Here is a 6354-nt window from a genome sequence, read left to right on the forward strand (position 1 = left end):
ACGGTATCTAACATTACATCACCATCGGAAGTGGCGAAGATACAACCGCCTAATAAAAAAAAACAGTGGGGGGATCTTTAAAAGCTGTAGGGTCATCAAGAGCAGCCAAGAAGTCTAACCTCTTTCCTGTAGAGAGAGAGAGATGATTGCTTTGCATCAGCAAAGTTCACGGCTGGCTAAACAGCCAACCCTCCCCCCATGAGGATGATGTAGTGTATAGAGATCTATACTACTTATATATATACCGGGATATATATATATGTATATATGTGTCACTCTTTGGCCGCACTTTATTAAGAAAGAAGGTCCGGATGAAATTGGGTGAGCGGAAGGAAAACGAGCAACACACAGAAAAAAAAGAAGAAGACAAATCTTGGGAGGGGAAGAGGGGCTACTGGGAACACGACAATTCGCCCGTGTATAAAATATATCGATCGAGCACGATGATGTCGGGCGACGGGCGGGCGTTCAATTGGCAAAATAAATTCGATTTTCTCGGGGACTCGGAGAAAGGCGATCGAAATGTTTGCCCTTTGCGGTCGCTCTTTTAGATTTTCATCTTCTTCTTCTTTTGAAGGAGAATAGAAATAAGAGAGAAAAAGGGATGAAACATTCCACTTTTTTGATTGAGTGCTGTGTAATGTATACCTGGTCAGCTGGAACGGGGCAGAAAACGGACAGTGGCGCCCGTCTGATTGAAAGTCAGATGACAAATAAATCAACCGACGCACTTAAACTTCCATCCGCACTTTTTTTGTTTCAAATTGATTTCGACACTTGTAAAAATTTATAAAAACGTCCAGGGTTCCCAAAAATTTCACTTGCACTTTTTTTGAACTGGCGACACAAATTGGTTCGATTTAAAAAAATAAAAAAAAAATGTGAAAAGATCGGGATCTGTCTATCAGAAGAGGAGCGGCAGCGGCGTCGGGAGAGCGTGGTGTTGCTCGTACCGTGTCTACCGGTCGACTAACGGGATAGAGAGTGCCGAGTGTGGCTTTTTTACTTCGCAACTCCCGCCCAAGAGTCTTCTCTGATACTATTCCCTCTCTCTCTCTCTCTCGTCCCCTCGTTTTATTTATTCTCCTTCTTCTTCTTCTTCTCCTTTTCTTTCACGAATCTGCCATGTTTCTTCCACCCGTCGTCCCGTGTGTGTGTCACCCACCGTGAATTCGTTCATCTGGACGCTGGGACCCCGGCTTATTTTTTTTCCTTCTTTTTACTTTTTTTTCAAATTTCCCGCTCCTAATATATACATAGAGCGTCGATAGTAGTACTAGCGCGTAAAATTCAATTTTCTCCTTTTTCTATTTCATGTCAATTTTCTCGCAAGTTCTCCATTGAAACGCAAGAGAGAATGTTTCTTCTTATACTTACAGATGATATTATTCCTCTCGCAAATTGGCTAAATCGGCTATAGGAGCTGGTCGACATAGACACATAAAGATTCCGGCTTACTTCCGGCCCCCGGAATCTCCCGTGAGATGTGTATAGCAGCTACACAATTCCACGGCTGCCGTGTACTACATTATAGTTTCTCCCCCTCCCCTTCAAGCAGCCAGCAGACTTGTGTGTGTGTGTGTGTCTATATTCATATATAGTATACACAACGTCGACTAGTAGTAATACACTATACAGCGATGACGTAAATACACTGCAGATGTTCGAGTTCCCTTATGGCACACATACCGGCTTATACCCCTATAGACACACACACACAGCATCTTTCCCGCTGTGCCATGGGTATAGAAACGAGCGAGAGAGCACCGAGCTGTGTGTTGTGTTTGTATTAGCGCTGAAATCGAGAGATCCGCCCACCCCTTTTGAAGTTGCCGGAATTGAAAAGGGGACAACAAAAATAAACAAGTTCCGGCGATGGAGGTTTAGAGGAGATGTGCTCTGCGCATTGTATTAGTATTATTATTGAGTATTTACGAGGCGAAAGTTCGATTCACGTCTATACACTATCAAGTTTTTCCTGTAAGCAATTCCACTTTTGTCATCACTTTCTTTCTCTTGGGTTTATTTTGGGGACTTTTGACCATTTCGTGGATGAATTGGAGAACAAAAAAAGTTTCTTTGACGTTTTCTCATCTGTGAATGGGTAGACTTTTTCTCCGTGATTACATCCATCGTTTTATTTCGATGGACCCATTGTTGACCTCCCCCCATGTTTAGAGAAATCACCCAAAAGATTTCGGTTGTTCGTCAATAGCATCCGGCGGACGTCATATAACCGTACATGCAACATTATACACTGTGCTCGATGTGTGTGTGTGTTGACGGATCACTTTTTCGGTGGATGCGGCTGTGTGCCGTTGCAGTGCCGGAAAAGAAAAAGAAAAAAAATTGATCCGCCCGGAATTTTGTCTTTTTGCCGCACTGTACACATCAACTTCTTGCTCTGTGTGTCTATTCTCATGGGGGAGGCAACTGGAGGATTTTGCACGGGGCTCAAAACGTCACTATTGCGCTCAAAAAGAAACTAAAAGGGGATCTTCTTATAAGCGAAACTTTTCATTCATAATTCATTTTTATTTTTTTTTTGTTTAATATTTTGTTGGATAATTTCTTTCGGTGTGGGGGGAGGAGGATGACGTTACTATAAAAACAAGACAATTACATAAAGCCCCCCGGGACCCGAGGTCCCCTGTACGTATATGGGACCCACCACTACTAAAGTACAGATCGCACACACAAGACCAAAGATGGAGCTATGGAACAAGAAGAAGAAGAAGGAATATATTTATGAAATGTGTGCTGGACAAGAGAGAGAGAGAGAGTTATTATTAGTATTATGACTATTATAAGAACGCCATAGTCGTCATATTAAAAGGTATTATACACATTTCGCCCGACTCCTTTTTTTTTATTAGAGATGCTGCGCGTTTTATTCCGATCATGTCGTCCATCAGACGAGCTTTCAACGCTGGCCCGGATTAAATAGATATCTTGAAAATAAAGTCCGGCTTTCGGACTGGACGTCGCAAAAGAAAAAATATATCTAATCGAAAAAAATGAAATTTTCCGTTCGAATTGTCGTCTATATCTTTTTCCCACGGAACGACATTTTTGTATATAAAAACCCCGTTCGCCTCTTTCTCCCCCCCCCCCTTCTTCATTTGTGGAGTGGAATTTATTTTACATTCCGGCAGCAGCTCCGCAACGGCTTTTTTCCTCGCTGGAAAATAGTTGAGCGCGTTATAAGCGCAGCGCACAGCACCGGCTCTCATACTCTTTTTTGAGGCAGCAATAGGGCCAGCAGCAAACCACACATAAGCGCCGGTTATAAATGAAATGTCAAGACGAAGGCCAAAAAAGCCCAGCTCACAAAAAAGGGCCGGCCGGCCGGCCGAATAACCAAAAATAAGAAAAAAAAAAATAAAATATTTTTAAGAAGAATGAATGAGTCTCTCTCTATATGACCTGCTGGCCTTGTATGTAACATGGCCACCGCAGCAAAGTATCACGAATGTTTCCGTCACATTCGTGAGGATGATTACGGAGCGAAATGACTACTTCATCATCTTTTTTTGGAGGTTGGTGGTGGTGGTAGTTCAACAACTGCCTGGCCAGCGAGCGAAACGGCCATCTGCCTGGAAGTTTCGATTCAATCAATAAGACAAGTGCAGCACAACTGCAAATGCTCCTGCTGCTGCTGCCGGGCATGTCTATAAGCGCCGCTTTGTATCTGCTTGATTGATAATTGGCCAGACGAGGCGGACCTAATTCAACAAATCACGACGGCCCTGCGCTCCCGCGCTCAACTGCTCTTCTCTCTTTCTCCATGGCACACACACACAAATGTTCAATTCTTCTCGGCGTTCGCAGTCGTTCTCTCTTCATCATCATCTTCACTTTTCTTGGAAATTCTTTGACTCGGCAACAAACGGATTCGTTATGCCACAGACAACTCACGAAAAACCAGCCACCCTCCCAAAAAAGAGAAGAAGAAGAAGAAGAAGAAAAATTTAAATATTTTATTATTATTATATAATATAAAAGGAACTTCTTCCCCCTTCCTCGGCGGCTTGTAAAGCATTTCGCCCGGGCTATTCTTTTGGTCATTTCTTTGTTAACTTATGCACAGCTCAGATCTTTGCAACTCTGCGTTCAAAAAATCAAAAAATGGATAGAAGACGCAACCGACTGCGCTCGCAGCGTCGGAGATTATTGATCGGACGTCGCAAGAGGAGCCCAGCAAAATAAAAAAACCGCAAAGAGTATGGGGGGAGAGACTGGGATTTTATTTATTATAGAGATGTAGTTAGTGAGAGTCGAGTCTCATGTCAGTCCCAGGCTGTGCGCGCATGTAATACAGCACCCAACAGAATATGAATAATGATCGGCTATTATAATAGACGTTTCCCAGTCCTATAGAGGTGGTGCTGGGTGGGTGGGTGCTTGTGTATAATAACAGCATCATCATCATTCATTGGCTACGTGCGTAACCCCCCACCCGCAGGGTCCGTGATTTTGCATCACGGATGGAAGCACAAAACAACGGCATCATAACACCAACGGGAGTTTAGAGGGGGAGTAGACTCGAAGATTGTTTTTTGTCAATTAGAAACCCATAGCCGGCCGTAACGCGACAGGTCCGTCTTGGTCACCTATACAATTTCTGAGTTTTGCACTTTGCTTCAAGTGTGTAAAGATAAAAGAATTTTGATTGTTTATCCGTAGACAAAGTTGTACAAAACAAGCCTGATCTCAAGTCGTTTTACAAAGGAGTTGTTCAATGAACCCTATATATAACTGAGTCAACAGAAACGCCAAGAGAAAACAGTTCCAGTCAACGGCATAGCTTAGGAATAAGGGAGCTCAGCCTAGCCTAGCCTAGCTCAGGAATAATGGTACTCCGTACTATTTCACGATTTAAAATCAACGCCACCAAACAGTCCAAAAGGAAAAATAGAGATAAATTGTTCCTACCTTTAAGCCTGGGAAATATTCTGCCAAGCATCCACAAGTGCTCCATCCATCCGCTGAAAAGTTGAATCCACTAGACAAGGTAGGACGTAGGACGTTCTCGTGAATATACACCCACACACACATGGGTATACACGAGGGCAGAGAGGATTGAAAGAAATGGAAAGAGGAGATCCATAACTCGACCGGCATCAGTAGTTTCTCCAATCCAGAAAGATGCTGTTTATCTAAATACAAAAAAATAGAAAAATGGGTTACGAATAATTTGGACAGAAACGACAAGTATAAGGAAAAGATGAAACTGAGACAGTGGGTAAACCCTAATTGTTAAACAAAAAAAGAATTTAACGTGTAATTTGTACTACAATGCATTAATATGCAAGTCATGCAGCATTAAAGTATCTATAAACAGGTCACAGGTTAATAAAGATAACAAAAATCATTACCCATCAAGTGTTGATACCGAGATTGGTGATGATGACATATCATTATCAGCACAAAACTGGCATATCGTGTTTAAAGATGGCTGGATCAGGCCTCCAACCTGCACAAAGGAAAAGTTTACGTAGTGAACAAACAAACTGCCATGCATCGACAGAGCCTGGGTCTTGCATATATGTCAACAAGGAACTTACATTTTACAAATCTGGAACAGGTTTCTCTACTACTTAAGCTCTCATAATCATTCTATATTTGTATTCTTAGAAAATAATTCTTTATTTACCCTGCCAAACACAGCACATGGAGTTGATGGAGTGATGAAGAGCCGCAACAAAAAAGTTCACAAGACGACCACATTTTTGTAAATTTCTTTGCTGCCCCATTTTTATCGTGCAGCCACGTGTACATTTCCAAGAAAGTGTTCGCTCCATTTTTCTTTGTCATCTCGAACTTCGTCTCTTTTTCAGTTTTCCAAAACTTGCAATTCGAAAAGCAGACGACACTAATATTCTAATTAGTCAAATTCTTAAGATATCGATAGCAATTTATTAAAAATCGCCTTGGAAGCCAATAAAAAAAGAACAAATAAATCTTCTATAGTTAATATTATTATTATGTCTCATATCAAGTGTTGGTGTTGGACAATGTCCACCATCGCCCGGCATCTTCATCTTTATAGGCCGCTGAACTCCAGCCAGAACGTATAAAATAAAATATGCGATAGATTTATTTATGGTGATATTTCCTTGACGATTGTGTGAATGGAGGACCACACAGAGAAAAAGATGATGATCATTTTTTTTCGGGGGGGCTATTGCAGTTGTTTTATATATATGTGGCCAGGCCACACACACAGCACATCTAATAAAACCGTTTGCCCGGCAGTCACTTAAATTATTATTTTCTTTTTTCTTTTAAATTTCTATTGGCGGGAGGGATTTAGATTTTTTTCCCGCGTTCATATTTCTCTCTCTAGACCCT

General features: G+C 41.7%; 1 protein-coding gene across 2 annotated transcripts in view; it reads right to left on the reverse strand.

The window, feature by feature from the left end:
- The window catches only part of LOC124189706, a 32095-nt gene extending 26247 nt beyond the window's left edge, over positions 1-5848 (reverse strand). The window contains exons 1-3 of one of the 2 annotated variants that reach the window (XM_046582148.1): positions 5657-5848; positions 5379-5476; positions 4936-5159 (exon numbers count right to left, since the gene is read on the reverse strand). The gene's annotated coding sequence lies outside the window, so the exon portion shown is untranslated. Of the gene's footprint in view, positions 1-648; positions 982-4935; positions 5160-5378; positions 5477-5656 lie in introns of those variants that run through there. The other variant, XM_046582147.1, reaches the window with a different exon arrangement.
- Between the last annotated feature and the right edge of the window lie 506 nt (positions 5849-6354).

The sequence above is a fragment of the Daphnia pulex genome, chromosome 3 (assembly GCF_021134715.1).
Source record: "Daphnia pulex isolate KAP4 chromosome 3, ASM2113471v1".
In the NCBI taxonomy this organism is placed as follows: domain Eukaryota; kingdom Metazoa; phylum Arthropoda; class Branchiopoda; order Diplostraca; family Daphniidae; genus Daphnia; species Daphnia pulex.